Raw genomic sequence first — 16656 nt, forward strand, 5'->3', positions numbered from 1 at the left:
AAAAATACTTGCCAATGGCAGGCCATATGCCAATGCGGTAAACTGAGTAAACCGTACATCACAATGGGTACCATCAATAGCGAAATTTACCGCACCGAGTGCCTCCAGAAGCGTATGTTGCCCTTCCTGCGGTTCCACGGAGGCGAGACATTATTTTGGCCGGACCTGGCATCATGCCATTACGCGCGATCGACGTTGGATTGGTACAGAGACAATAACGTTGTTTTTGTACCAAAAACCGCCAACCCCCCCCCCCCCCCCCCTCGTCCGGTGGAAAGATTTTGTGCCATAATGAAGACCAAAGTTCGAAAATCGTCCAAGGTGTTTAAGAACGAGCTGGTGTTGAAGAAAGAATGGATGAAAGTGACCAAAAAGGTCGGCTCCACCATTGCACAAAATGTAATGAGGGGTCTTAAGGGAAAGGTGCGGGCTTTCAGCGATGGAAAGGAAATTGAATAAAGTAATTATGCCGAAACATAATCCATATGTATTAGTTCATTCCCTGATAGTTTCAAGAAAATCCGACTTAAAATAAATTTTTAGCGAACACTTTTGTCTGGTGCATTTTTTTCGAGTACAGGCCTTATTCGAGAAATGTGTCCATTATACATCAAAAAATACGCGTTGGTTGATATTCACCCAGTGCTTGATTATCCAACCCAAAATTGTCAAAATCAGAAACGATCCTCAAAAGCAAAATAATCAAATTCAGTTTGGGCAAATTTTGAATATTGTCGGTCCCAGAGCCTGAAACCTCGATATCATCATCAATTTAGCATGAGGCAATAATTTGCCATCGATCTGTGTGTAAAAACCAACACGACACGTTCTCCAGCGCTATGTTTGTGTAAAATGAAAATAATCATTTTGCATTTGATCCTCAAAATCATCCCCATCAAGATGAAGATAAATATTAATATTGACAATAACAGAGGCGATAATGAACATCCAGCCACGAATGAAGAAAAACGAATGTTGACTTCGATACTCAGAGGTGGCCTTGATCAAGAGAGTGTTGTTATGCAGGGCTGATAGCGGGTCACCTTTTAGTGACTTTGTCACTTTTTTTAAGGTGGTTACTAAAAAGTCCCTATTTTCGACAAAAAGTCACTAAAGTCACTTTTTTCGCCATTCCCGCTTGAATTGCAACGTAAAATTCGTTAAAATATTGTTACAGTGCTACAGTATGCTAAAATGACGGAAATTCGATGTCACCGGGATAAACTCAAGAACTTCGATGCCAAAATGTGCTTCTTCCTCTCTTTAAAAAAATTCAAGACCCTTGGAACATACTAGATTTTCAGGATACAGTTACTTTGTACAACTATTAAAAGAACTTTTTTCCAAAGCAGTTTTGAACAGATTTTAGAATAGATTCTAGAGATAAGGTACTTCAGACAAAAAGTTCTAGGGATTTTTGGGATGAACTATACGAGGGATATGACTAGAGCTCGAAGTCAATTGTGTGAGATCAGTGTTTTTTTAAGTAGCCCTGTGAACAATTTCTTGGGTACAACTTGGACTAGGAACAGAAAGCATTTCCAGATAATTTTAAGGAGAACTCCATGTGAATTTTCAGTAGAACTTAGAGGAGAACTCCAAGACAACTCAGAGGCGAACTGCATGGAAATTTCTAAGGAGGTGAAATTTTTAAAAACAGTTTATAATTCAAAGAGAATTTAAGGACGAATTTCAGGATTTTTTTAGTGTTCTGCAGATAATTTCTGCACTGTTATTAATAAAATTCAAGGCACTTCCAGAGATAAACTCGAATTTATTTTTGAAGAACTCTATGAAAAGAAATTATTTTGAAAGAAATAAGGGAAATGGATGTAATGTCGGCCTGAATGCCCCTAATTTGGGCCAATACATAAATTCAGCAATCGACTAAATTTTAAATAGTTTTTTTTTTTTTTTCCTTTGGTTTGTTTTTTCCGTCGATCTTGTTTTCCGTGCTGAGCACCAATGCTACCGACGTGCCAGGAAGGCAGCTCCCACACCTGGACCCTACCTATCGACCCATCAACTCATGAACCGGGGACCAACGGCTTTACTTCCCATCCGAAGGAAGGCGTGATCAGAGATGTTATGCCTCAGAACATCCCGGCAGCGCCGACTGGGATTGAACCCAGGCCTGCTGGGGTGAGAAGTAATCACGCTTACCACTACACCACCGGCGCCGTTAAATTTTAAATAGTGATCAAAAATATTCATTAGTACCGTCCCAATGACGCGTTCATCTATATACAATTAATAAATAGCAGATTTTTAGCGATGCGCCTAATCTTAGATCCATAGGCCAACATTAGAGCCATTTCTCCTACTTGAACTTAAATTTAATCCTGTTAAGCTCTGTAAAGCTTCTCTGGAACTTTAAATACAGCAAGTTGGAATAAAAATTGTTACCCATAACCAGGGCTGGTAGCGAGTCACTTTTTAGTGACTTGGTCACCTTTTTCAAGCCAGTCACTAAAAAGTCTCCTTTTATAAGGCCAAGTCACTAAAGTCACTTTTTCTTGTAAACAGTCTCTATTTTAAACTTTTTTTTAACGTGCATTTAGTTCAAGATTGATCATTCTGCTTGCAGTGTGTAGGAAAGGCCTACATTTTGTTCTAATTTTTGAAAAGTTTGAAGTTGACGACCTTGTATAGAGTTTTTTTTACGTTTAATCGTCTTTCTCTGTCTACAGGGTGTCCACTCATTTGGCTGAATATAGTTCCCTCAGTTTTCCTAGATTTTTCATAACTTTGGCGGATAATTTCCAGATATCTAATAAAAATGCTATTTATGAATTGCGTTAAAAATATGATTTTTTTTGTAAAACAACAACAATTAACGCAAACGTTTTTAAGACATGACAATCAGTTTTAAAGAAACAGCTTTACTTCATTTTAGTAAGTCTTAGATCACAACATTTTTAATGTCTTGAAGTTTCGTACTAGGAAAATTGTGTAAACTTTTAAAAAGTTTTATTTTTCTCAGAAAAACTAGATCTAGAGATCATGGGGAATTCCAGAGATCTTAAGCGTAAGTCCCCGAAATTTTAGCCCAAACTATTGGATTGGCTACAAAATCTATAACCGTGAGTTTAGACAAATTCAGAATAATTCCATGATGTGCTGAAATAAAATCGAGAAACCTTAAGATGTTCCGATAGATTCAGTACAGATACCTTCAGAAAATTTATGAAAACTTCAGAAATATTTCAGAAATTTCACAGAAATCCAGAGAATTCCATGGAAGTTTAAAGGTGTTCGAGAGGAGTTCCTTGGTATTCTGGGATGTTCCGAGAATTCTATGATTGATCTGAAAACTGGAGAAGATTCAGGGAATTATAAATATGCAAACATTTGATAAATTTAGAGAAATTAAGGTAAACATTGAAAACTTCAGGGCTAGACATTTCAGGGAAAATTAGTGATTTAAGGCAAAGCTCCGTGAGCGTTTATATACTTTATAAAACTTAAGGAAAATTGTAGAACTCAAAGGCATTTCAATCAATTCCAGTAAATTGTGGGTTCTTTCAACAAAATACTACGATATTCAGGGCAGTCTAGAGAATTTTAAGAAAATTGAGGAATATTATGGGTAGTTTTCAAAGCATCAGGAAACTTTAGACTATTGAAGAAGCTATGAATTAGTTTCGAAAATTGACAAATCTTGAGAACTTCAATGAAAATCATAGAGCTTTAGAGATGTTAAGAAAATTATTGAGGTTTTCACATAAGACCAGAAGTTCACGGAAGCTTAAATATTTTTAGAATTAAGTTCAATTAAATTCAGGGTAGTGCACAAGCTTCATGAGAGCTGTAAACACTTTAGAGAAGTTTAGAGAACTTTATAAAAGGCATTGATCTCGCTAAAATGCTAAAAAATAACTTCAAGAAAGAACAGACATCCTCAGAGCAGAGATATTCCAAAGTAGCGAAATTACATAATTTTAAAGAAATGTAGAGAATTTCTGTGAATTTATAAAACTTTCGAGAAGATTCATGATCATTAGGAAAATTGTGGAAACTTTAGGAAGTCCGAACAAGTTTAGAGATGTTAAAAACAATGATGAGAAGTATTGTGAGCATCAGGCTAGTTTCTCAAACTACAAAAGAACTTCAAGGCAAATTCATTAACTTCAGGAATATTTTGAGAACTTTCAAGTTGTTCTGAAGGCCTCCATTACACATTCAACGGAGATTTCGCATTAAAATTCGCTTGGAGTTCGCATCATCATTCGCTCGTATTCTCCCGAAACTCTCATCGAATTATTTCAGAAATTCACTTGGAACGTTTGTCTGAATTATCTAAAAAATATCATAGGAATATAGTTAGAATACTTCTCGAAACTATCCATCGAATCATATTTGCTTTTAATTTATCTAGGAACTGCCTTCAAATTCACCTCAGTAAGAAATCCTATGAAAAGCTTCTCAGAATTTGTATTGAATTCTTTTCAGATTTCTTTTTTAATCTCACTCCTTACCTTGGAATTCTACTCCTACTTGATACTTGATACTTGAAAGCTGCCTAAGAATTAAATTTCATTTCTCCTTACAAATTCCTTAGATTTCTCTCCTTAATTTGTTTGGAAATCTCTCCTGGAATTATTTTTCGAATTTTTTTGAAGATCTCCTGGAGTTATTCTCAGATTTAATTGTAATTCTCCTTTTAGCATCTCCTTACCCCCTTAGTGTTCACCAAAAAATTACGAGGACTTATGCTCCGATTTCAAATGTGTGAATGAAAATAACTAGGAATATTGAATGTTTTTTTTTTAAATACATTCTTTTCTTTGGAAATTAAATTTCCTGCGTAATGAAAAGATTCCCTGAGACTTCCAGGTATTTTCAGGAGAAATATAATTCCCTGAGAATTCCCGATTTTCAGGATATTCCAGGCAGTAGACACTTGGAAGTTGAATCAAAAACTTTCTATTGAATCTTTCCTTTTTAAGGTTCCTATCGTACATATATAAGTGTTCACGAGATTTGTCTAAATCATCAAACATTTATTTGGTATGCCATCAGAACGAGTAATTTTCTTCCCTTAGGTCACTTTTTAGTCCCTTTTTTACAACTATAAGTCCCTATTTGGTCACTTATTTCTTCAACATGGTCAGTAAAATCACTATATTTGACAGCATTAATCGCTACCAGCGCTGCTGTTATGTCAAAATCCAAATTCATACAGGTAGTTAGCCCATCTGCTAAGATGTTTTTCAATATCAGCTAAACTGAGTGTAGTAGAAATGATTTTTATCAGCACTGCTGCTTATAATATGAACATAGTAAATGGTTTACACTGGAAAAAGTTTTCACTTTGTTTCTATTAGGAACGCACATGATATTTTTCCAATAACAAAAATAATGATTTTTGTCTGAATATCATTGGACACATAACGTTCATGTGATTTAGTGGTGCAATTTCCAATTATGGGATAACATGAAAGTTATGTGAAATTCACATGGATATTTTCCACTGGCTATGTGATTTTTTTTATTAGTGTAGAGATGAGTGCAAACGTGAGGAAATAGAGGGTGGAATTGTTTTTTTTTTTTTAATTCATGCTTATTTTTGGGATTCAAATTTAGGGGATCCTTAAGGTGTCAATGTTTGGAAATTCAAAAGTAGTTTTTCGTTTAAAACCGAAGTTCTGTCAATGAAAATTTGTTCACTGTGTTCCGGTAGGCGGCAAGTAGAATGTTATTAACACATTTTCATGAACCTAATTCTGCTTTTGAATTTTTGAAAATTAATGAGGTTTTTTTTCACCTTAAACCATTTGTTTTATGGGGGCGACCCCGGCGTAGTGGTTAGCATCCATACCTCTCACGCCAAAGTCACGAGTTCAAATCTCACCCCCGGACAAGTCACGAATGACCCAAGAGCGTTAAAGTGACTATAATTAAAAAAAAAAAAACCATTTGTTTTGTTTTCATCTGTGAGTTTATAAAAATTGGAGTGTCAATCGCAATCAACAAAAGAGTGGAACCATATTCATCCGATCAATAAATGTCACTATTGGTCACTTTTTTACTATCTTAAATTCACTATTTGGTCACTATTTTCGTTATTTTTGTCACTAAAGTCACTACTACTATATCACAATACCCACTACCAGCACTGTGTATACTAAACTAATAGTAAACCTTATGCTTCTAATATATTTTTCAAATGATACTACTCATTAAATGGGAACAGCCGGTACAGAGTATCCTGGTGTTATCTTGCAAATACCAACAAATTGACCGATCCCCTCTTATTACAAGAGGACGTGACTTCTAACAAAGAACAAAAATCATTTCATTCGTATGCTTATTTCCTTCCTTAGGATGTAAGCAAAAACGAACATTAATCTTCCAACACTGAGTCTGACCCCTTTTTTTCCTCTTCTGTTTTCGATTCATTTTTTTCCGATACCAGGCATTCGGCGTCGACAGCTCAGTCCAAGTCGCAGCAGCAGCACTAGTGCACCAAACAACTGACTGGTGTGCGCGCAGAAGAGCAGAACTCTCGCACTTGGCCGCGAAGAATCGTCATAAGAAAAACAAGAAGAAGAACAAGTCAACGCTACCTACCTACAGATATAAACGACAGAAACAAGCGCAACAACAGAAGGAAGAAGAAGAAAAAAATATACACCCATTAAAAGCAAGAAGTCACGAAACAGTTTAAGAGAAGTGCGCGCGCGCGCGCGCGTCAACCCTCTTTGCTCGTTGAGTCCTTTCGAGCGCGAAGAACCCAATTCGTTCGGTGGCAGCAGCATGACAGGACCCCAAAAAACCGGCCGCGTTCTCGCCGTCGTCGTGTTCGTCATTTGTGACCGTGAATCAATCATCAAATAAACACCGGGAGGAATAAGAGTGAGAATAGGGAGAGAAAATAAAAACACACACCCAGTGTGTTGGTGTTGGAAGAAGAAGTGTTGGTGAAGGAGATAAGAGCTATAAGCAAAAAATAAAATCAGTTCGGACAACACAAGAGAGAGAAAAGGTGTGCGGTAAAAAGTAGAAAGTTTTTTTTTTCGCTTTCAGCTAATGATTAAGGTGAAAATCTCTCGTATGTAGATTAGATAATATCCGTATTAAGAGAGAAAAAAAATCAACCTTGCCGGAATGCAATAAAGGTAAATTAGTGCTCGATCTTTTTCCCGTAAAAGTGATTGGTGGCAATTAGGTGTAGCATTAAGTTTTACGCATATCTAGAGGACGACAAGTCCCGTGCGCCGATAGTGTGCTTTTAAGTGGTTAATATAAATACAAAATATATAAATATAATCAAAGTATAAGGTGTTTGGAAGGAGGCAAGAGGAAGCTCAAGAAGAATAGAAAATCGAAGAAAAGTGGTGAGATTTACGGCAATCGATTTGCACGATACGTGACTAATGGCTTGAATGAGCTCTCGCTTTTTTTTTTGTGTGTTGTTTCGACGTATCTATCTATCTGCGCACACAAACATACACACAACAGCACATAGAAACACGTGTGCGTTCGTGTGTATTTATTTCCCGTGAAGAGTCATTGCATGATGATGCGCGACAACAGTATGCGTGAGGTGAAGAAGAAACCGACCCAAACACACTGAGAGACAGTGGAAACTGTAATAACAAATCGTCACACACATTATAGCTGTTGTTGTTGTTATTATTATTATCATCATCATCACTGGACTGGAATCGACCCAGGAGACGAGCCCCGAGAGGATTTGGAGGAGCAATAGTGGAGAAAAAAAAATGTAAGCAAAAAGCGAGCGATGGTAAAATAAAACGCTAATTTTCCTCCTATATCTTAGCCTGTCGGCCTAGTGCTGCACAAGAGGGGCCATAAGTCAAAAGAACAGCAGAGCGAGACACAGGGCATTGTTGTGCTGTGTGTGCTGAAGATGGAGAACGCTGAATCAGGCATATGATGATGGTAGTAGGGGCACATAGGCGGCTCCAGGTCGAACCTCAGTCAAACTTCGTCTACCGGTTGATCATTGGAGAAACTGGGGGTAGAACGAAGATTTCCATTCAATCACGAAAGTGGCCCAAAATTTGAGTGCATATAGCTACCATAATTACCTTGAGTAGACCAGATGAATCGCTCTTTTGGGACTTTTTCATTACATTTTACTACAGAATGCTAACGTAAAATTTAGTTGAATTTTCAGTTAACTTATCGTAAAATAGATAGTTTAATACTATTAATCTCCATATCAAAATGCAATATTTTCGCACCGTAGCACAGTTGGACGAAATCAAAAAAAGAGGGACATGGCCGTTTGAGACGAAACTATTGAGTGTAGCATTTTGATGTCTTCTAGAACGTTTCTTCAATTTTTAAATACTTTATTGCAGTGGTGAAATCTTTTTCTTAAGAAGGGTATACACTAAGATAAAAAAATAACCTTTTTTTTGTTTTATTGAAATTGATGATCATGTATGAAAATATTGTAGATGAAATCATTTTAAGGAACTTTGTCGAAGTCCTCAATTTTCCATGTGGAAAATCTTAAGTGGAAGAATTTATAGGGTGAAAATGGAGTACAAATGGTAGTACCCCCTTAAAAACCGTTGTTTATCATAAGTTTTTAGTTTGAATTTTACAGTTTTTTTCAATGTTGTACAAAGTTATAAGTGCAAATAACAGATCGCTATCTTTTTGTTTTAAGGACTTAAGTCCCTTTTATATTTTTAACGCTATATATAAGGGGGTGTATCTTGTATGTTAGCAGGTATTAACAGCTAATCTAAGCTGCCTCCCAAAAGCTATGTAGAAGATCGTATATGAGGTCATTTATCAAGCGGTAAGGCCAATAATTACCGAACATCAGCACGGCTTCGTGAGGAAACGCTCTACAACAACCAACTTAATGGTGTTTGTCAACTCGCTGATCAACTCCATTGAAAAACGACGACAAGTTGATGCGATCTACGTGGACTTCAGTAAGGCGTTCGATAGGGTTCCACATGTGCTTGCAGTGGACAAAATGAGGTGGATTACTTAATTGGGCCACGAAGTGGCTACAGTCTTACTTAACTGACCGCTCAGCCTATGTGAGCATTAACGGTGTTAATTCGCCTAGTTTCGAGATACCCTCTGGTGTTCCCCAAGGTAGCCATTTGGGGCCTTTAATTTTCATCCTATTCGTGAACGATCTGTGTAGTCGACTGTGTTCTTCGAAACTTATGTTCGCCGATGACTTAAAGATCTGTCGTACAATTAAGTCAAGACTTGATTGTTGCGCTCTCCAGAAGGATATTGATTCCCTTTTGCGCTGGTGTACATTGAACGGTATGCAGGTTAATGTCACAAAATGCTGCGCAATATCTTTTAGTCGTTCACGCGAGCCCTATACGACATGACTATAGGATAGGACTCAGTAGTTTGCTCTTCGTTTCTTCAGTTAAGGATTTGGGTGTTATCATCGACTCTAAAGTCAGATTCAATGAGCACATCTCCATGGTAACTGCTAAAGCATTCGCCACATTAGGTTTCTTGAAACGAAACACAAACGCATTCCAGGACATCTACGCGCTGAAATCACTATACTGTGCTCTCGTCCGCAGTCTTCTAGAGTATGCTGTTGTTGTGTGCCCGAGCAAAGCTGAACATCAAATTGAAATCAAAATTTGCTGTTATGATGTAACTTATTTTGAATACTCCAGTTGATCTCATTTTGGTTGACTTAACGGTTAACACAGCAAAAATGAGAGCAAAATTTTACACTGTTGAAGCAAACGGAAAACTAATCCTGCTTTCAATGAAATCAATTTGATTACTGATTTTGCATTCATAATGTTTAACTGAATACGGGCCTAGAGTAAATGGTTACCATTCATGTTTCTCAAGCTGAAAGACTTAGGCTCCAATCTCACCGCGGGCAAGTCACGAATGACCTAAAATGTGTTAAACAAATCAGATAAACGATAATCATTAGCTCAACGACAGATGAATTTCAATTAAATTTTAAACAAGACGTAAACAGCAGAACTTCAAGTTAAGTTGCTTTCATTTAAAACGTCTTGACTGCATAATGAAAGCACAATATGATATCAGACTTATGTCGCAACATTTGAAAACAAAATGAGTTTTCATTATGATAGGAACTGCACACTTTAATATCGATTTGCTTTCATTTTGTTAACCGACTTTGCTCGGGTGGGCACCCTTGCACGCTATTCAAGCTAACAGAATCGAAGCCATTCAGCGGAACTTCGTAAGATACGCTTTACGTGTTCTGCCCTGGAACGATTCGGTAAATTTGCCGCCTTACGAAGAACGGTGCAGGCTGATTGACCTGGACACGTTGGCAGCAAGGAGGAAACTACTTCAGCGACTCTTCGTGTTTGGATTGCTTAACGGTGACGTGGATTGCAACTCTCTTGTGAGCCAAATCTACATCAATGCTCCTCAAAGAGTTCTACGTAGTTACACGCTTCTGTGGCAACCTACCCATCGGACCAACTATGGATTCAACGAACCGTGAACTTTGTGCTGTCGTGTGTTTAATGAAACGTTTGATGTATATGATTTTAACATTTGTAAGTCTACTTACAGACATAGAATTCGACACCTAGCCTAGAAAATATCTGTACAACATTATGTTGAAGATTTAATTAAATAAAAAAAAAACTTCTAGTCTACTGTTACATATACAATTCAAAGGGGGATCCAAGGGGATGCCTAATGAATTTTCTAAAAAGTACCTCAACATTGTTACGTTTTGCTGTTTTCATGACCATTTTTCCAAGGATTCCAAGGATTTTCATTACAGTGGGTTTCCCACTGCTCTTTCAATGCTTATTCTGGTCTGGGCAAAATTTGAACGAACTAGGTTATAATCTCGATATGCGGGAGAATTTTAAATTTTGTATGGTCATTTGCTTACCAAAAATCCAATTGCTCAAATTTCACCAAAACTCGGACTAAGATTGAGAACACTATACCAAACAACTTTGTCGAAGCTACAACCCACTCTAATGTACATACTTGGAAAAATGGTCATGAAAACAGCAAAACGTAACAAAACATTGAGGTACTATATTAGAAAATTCATTAGGCATCCCCTTGGATTCCCCTATGAATTATATATGTAACAGTAGGGTATAAGCTGCTGAACGAAATTACGTGTAAATATTTTACATGAAGAGATAGCGATTTGCTTCATTGAGCAAAAATGTGCATTTTTAGAGCGCTTACAACTTTGTACAACATTGAAAAAATTGAAAAATTCGAACTACAAAGTTCTGGTAAAAAAGGTTTTTAAGGGGGTACTATCGTTAGTACTCCATTTTCACCCTATAACTTCGTCCACTTGATAGAAAATGGACGTCTTCGACAAAGTTTCTTAAAATGACTTCATCTACAATGTTTCTATAGATGTTCATCAATTTCAACAAGACATAAAAAAAAGTTTTTTTTTGTCTTAGTGTATACCCCCCTTAATAAAAAATGTTTATTAAAGTACTCAAAAAATGAAGAAACACTCTAAAAGACATCAAAATGCTACACTCAATAGTTTCGTGTGAAATAGCCATGTCTCACTATTTTTGATTTCGTCCCACTGTGTGCCGTGCTACGAAATTATCAATCTATCCTCTTCAGAACTTTCTCTAGCTAATAAATTAATGCACTAAAGCTTCATATTGATATTAGTATAGCATTTTCTCCCAACTCGGTAATCCTCGCGGTAATCTCGTTGTTTTTCAAAGCTATTGTGTCATTTCTAGGCCAAAATTCAAGCCTGTTAGTGAATTTATGACGTTTTTAAAGCCATTTTGATGATTCTAGAACTATTTGGTTGCTAAGGATTTTTTTTTTACGTTTTTAATTTTGAACCATCTGAAGGTTATTTCTGGCGAATTAAGGCCATTTTCCAAAACATAATCCTTGTAGAGTCCAATAATTGGTGTCATGATGGCTGCAATGCATTATCACTACAAATTTTCTAAAGCAGAAATCTCGGGACAGTGCTGTGACATTGAAGCTTCAGGAATTGCCGTTTCATTGTTGTAGGCAGGGGTTGAAACAGTTGACGTTTTTTACGACACTCGCTTCTTTGTCGTGCGCGATAGTCTGTTTGTAATCGCACACTCATGCTCTACCGTCGTATCTCTCACACAGCACATTCGAGCAAAAAGAAAATTATCAAATAACTATCATATGACATGAGTGATTTGGTTCTAATTCCCCAATTTGGTGTAAATGAAACCATTTATGATCAGAAATGTTATTCCTAGGACATCATTGCTTGCTATTTTCAGAATTCAAACAAGCACAACATCAGCAGCTCTTATTATGAGAAAAACTAAAATACATACATTCGTGACGGTCTTCGTCGACAGTGTCGTATGACAGGGCATGTTAGATGATATTTGAGTTTGGTACTGTACTATGATAGCTTATTTTGTAAGTGTCGGAGGCAAAGGCAGTCGATTATCTTAGAAAATGTGTCGACTACCGTGACCGCTTACAAGATTGGTTGTGAGTTTGTTTGGTTGGATCATAAATTTCTAGATATACATTTCAAAAGGTCCTATCTGCCTTGATCGATTCTCTTCATCGACTTTCCCTTTCGTTAATAGCTCAGCTGCAACAACATTCCCTGTTGTATTTGACGATATGGACGATAGATAAATACCTCCTTTATCAATCTATTAGTGCGAAATCTGTTTGCATAGCAGTGGTTATGAAAAGAGAAAGTCGATGAAGAGAATCGATCAAAGCAGATAGGACCATTTGAAATGTTCATCAAGATTTGTACTGTTAAAGTTTTGAAGTGATACAGACAACTCTCCTTTACTCGATATTCAAGGGACCATCGACTTAGGAAGGTATTGAGCTATATACCGTGATTTATTTAGCTTCGATTTACATATGAAAATGCATGTAATTTTTAATGTTTTATTGATCTATTAGATTTGCCCAATAATCTTTTAAGAAGATCAAAATTAAGCTTAATGTTGAATCACATCAATTTTACTGCTACGACTTTATCTAAAATTATCGGAAAAAAACATTGTATTAAATCGACTTTTGGAGCTAAAAATAAGGCAGCCTTCGATTTAGGGAAATATAAAGTTTAGGAGAGACACATGCTTGTAAAATTGCAGGTCCTTTGAAAATCATCGAGTTAAGGAAAATATCTAGATACAGAAAATCGAGTACGGGAGAGTTGACTGTAATATTATGAGATCCATTGGAAATACGGCTTGCACAGCTATGCATTTGAAATAAAAGGCTATTTTTCAAGCAGTTGGCGCTGTTCCGCTGCTAGTAAGTAATAAAAATCCCTATATAGAAATTTGTAAAAGTGGAAATAATATGCTTTTAATGCATATTCTGGTTAAAATAAGTTGACGACAGCCTAAAGAAATAATTCATAGACTTTGTCGTTCACTTTTTTTCATAGGAATTATTGTAAAAAAAAAGCTACAATGAAATAAAAAATGTTTTGTCCCATACATTTTTAACCGCTTTACTACCAGTCCCCAGAGAGCCAAAAAATTCAAATTTTAGAGAGAAAATTTGCTCTACGATCTCAATCTCTCAACATCCCATGTATTTTGATGACACTCGATTTGTGATTTCCCTTTCACAGATTACAAAATAGAGTACTTGACACTACAAAACATGTCTGGTACCTCTATATATATGCATTTACATTAACATTCGAAATCCCTCCTTTTTAATTATTCTGCACAAAAAAAAAACTTTCTGCCCCGCCCTATTCATTAAAATCAGCGGGAAATCCTGTGAGGGATGAGCTATTTTGTGTGCAGAATGTGTAGAAAAGAAGGGACTTCGGATGATAATCTAAATGCATATATAGAGTACCAGACATGTTTTGTAGTGTCAGGTACTCTATTTTGTAATCTGTGAAAGGGAAATCATAAATGGAGTGTCATCAAAATACATGTTTTGCACTGCACTGTCCTCTGTGAACAATTAACGGAAAATAGATTATGCGTAGTTTCCTATAGATGTCATCGCAAACAACAGCAGTGACATCTGAAGGAACATGAATGCAGAAGCTTGACAAAATGATTATTTAAGTGATTACCATTGAAATTTTTGCATAGATGGCGCTGTTTCCTTGGTAGGCATCGTTGAAATACTGTATGGAAGAAGAGAGAAAATCAATTATTTCCAATAATTACAAGCAGTAATCAAGGATTCACGTGGCCAAGTGCATAGAGATAGTAAATATCTATCTTGTTTGGATCTTTTACTTTAAAATTTGCTTGTTAATTAACTGGAAAATTAATAAAAAAGTTCATTCTTATATATTTTACTAAATAACTTCCTACCAAGAGAGTAAACTACTTTGTCTCTCACACAATTCTCTTACGTACGCGCTCAATCTCTCAACATGCCATGTATTTTGATTTTGACACTCGATTTGTGATTTCTCTCTCACAGGCTGCAGAATATCTAGTATCTGGCACGGAAAAAGTTGTTGGTACTCTTATTTCTGCACTTTGATTAACATTCGAAGTCCCTCCTTTTTTGCATACTCGGAGCGAAGGTTTGTACATAGGGTAAATGATGGCTTCGGCAGCCATCGACTGTTTTCGGCAACCACAATTTAAACGTTAATTTCGATGTATTTTCTCACTAAAACACTTCGCTGAATGTATTTAAACGATTCCTTAGTCTTTCAGCTTCAATCCTAATACATTTTAACGACTGAGCAAACCTGTTATGCTAGGTGTTTCTTCAAAAGAAACATAAGCACATCAAAATACGTCTGATTTCGAGTTGCCGATAATAGAACAGCTGGTTAACACGCAGTTTAAACGGAAAGGTTGCCGGAGTAAAAGAGGCTGCCGACAATAGTCACACTCACCTGAGAAGTTTGGAGCGCCTTAAAAACGTTTTCAAACCGTTTTGGACAGTTTTGTTGATTGGAATGGATAGAATAGCTAGCAGCAGATGAATGTAAACAAACAGATACGTCATATGTGTGCGTGACACTGAGAAAATGCTAATAGAAGTGCGGAAGCTGCTTAGATTGACGAGAATACGTAAATTCCCTTATTTTCCGTTACAAGTTATTTGTATATTAGAAGGTTTGTATATTCCGAGTATGCAGAAATGGAAAGACTTCTGATGTTAATCTAAATGCCATACATGTTTTGCAGTGTCAGGTACTCTATTTGGTAATCTGTGAAAATGATATTCAGGATTGTTGACTGCACTGTCCTCTGTTCAAAACTAATGGAAATCAGTTTATGCGTAATTTACGACAGATAGTAGTGACACCTGATCTGAAACCATTTCCATCGACTCATTAGCTGTAAAAACATAATTTCTGATCATTTTCTGCTCAACAAATTGCATTCTGTTGGGAAGCACGACAGATTTTTGAATCCGTCAAAACAAAAAAAAAAACATGGTTCCGGAGTTATTCTGGATTCCATTGGGGTCGGAATCACATTGTAACCCGTCAGCCTCACGAGTTTCCCGTTGCAAATACAATGGCTTAAGTCTCCCGAGGGAGACCATTTACCAAGGTTGAGGTTGCTCGACCGTATGAGACCTTCCACGTGAGCACTGATTTTAACTCGCTCAGAGCCGCTTCCGCTTTCTCCGACCAGGTGAACTTCTTTTTGTCCGTCCGCAGGAGATCCGTTATTGGAGCCGTCACTCGCTGTAATTTTCGATAAAACTCTGGTAGAATCCAGCAAGACCCATCAACCTTCGAATGTCCTTCACTGACTTCGGACGAGCGTAGTGCAGAATTGGTTGAATCCTTGACCCTCCATAGACACCTTGCTCGGTCAACAAGTACCCCAGATACATCACCTGCTTTCTGCAAAACCTGGATTTTTCCAACGATATTGTTAATTTACCCTTCCTCAGACGATCCTCAGCTACTATCCCGAGTAGTCGAAAATGTTCCTCCAAAGTCTCCGTGGCGATCACAATGTCGTCTAGGTAAACAAAGACGAAAGGTTGAAGGTCGAACCCAATGACTTTGTTCATCAACCGACGCATCGTGAAAGGTGCGTTTGTCAATCCAAACGGACAAACGTTGAAACGGAACAGCCCTTTTGACGTTCGGAACGCAGTGTAGTTTCTACTCTCTTCCTTTAAAGGGATCTGGAAATAAGCATCCTTTAAGTCGATTATTGTGTAATATTTCGCATGGCCTAGCCTGTGGAATATATCCTGCATGTTTTGCATCGGATATGCGTCCTTGACGGTCATCGCATTGATCCGACGGGAATCAAGGCATACTCGAATCTTCCCATTGGACTTCCTCACAGGGACCAACGGGTTAGTCCACTCGCTGTAGCATTCTTCGATTGCGCCCAGCTCCTTAAAACGCTCGATCTCCGCATCAATCTCTTTCTGGATGATGGGAGAACATTTGTAGATTGTTTATTATGCCAAGTGGTAGGCTACTAATTCACTCTCGAATTCATTGCATGGTAATGGAATTCACGCGCCTGTTAAGGGGCCGTTCAATAATTATTTAAAAGGTTTATTTGAAACTTGTGACAAAGGAAAATAAAGTTCAAAATGCAATTAAAAATATGGTACTCGTGGGCAAATGGTGTATCATTCCTAGCATCGATAAAATATTTTCTGAATGAAATATAGTACGCTTGCTTCTATCCCATCCATCCCGAACACCGCCTCTGATGGTTGCCAGTCAGGCAGGCAGGCAGT

At 37.2% G+C, this 16656-nt stretch overlaps 1 protein-coding gene across 4 annotated transcripts in view; it reads left to right on the forward strand.

The window, feature by feature from the left end:
* Positions 1-16656, forward strand: part of lilli (lilliputian) — a 285693-nt gene that overhangs the window by 17622 nt on the left and 251415 nt on the right. For 3 of the 4 annotated variants that reach the window (XM_065233889.1, XM_065233883.1, XM_065233878.1), the window contains exon 1: positions 6703-7729. The exons of the other annotated variant lie outside the window; for it this stretch is intronic. The gene's annotated coding sequence lies outside the window, so the exon portion shown is untranslated. Of the gene's footprint in view, positions 1-6702; positions 7730-16656 lie in introns of those variants that run through there. 4 annotated transcript variants of the gene reach the window in all.

This window comes from Ochlerotatus camptorhynchus, unplaced genomic scaffold (genome assembly GCF_037179485.1).
Source record: "Ochlerotatus camptorhynchus isolate MF236.1 unplaced genomic scaffold, CSIRO-AGI_Acam_v1.1 ptg000037l, whole genome shotgun sequence".
NCBI lineage: Eukaryota > Metazoa > Arthropoda > Insecta > Diptera > Culicidae > Ochlerotatus > Ochlerotatus camptorhynchus.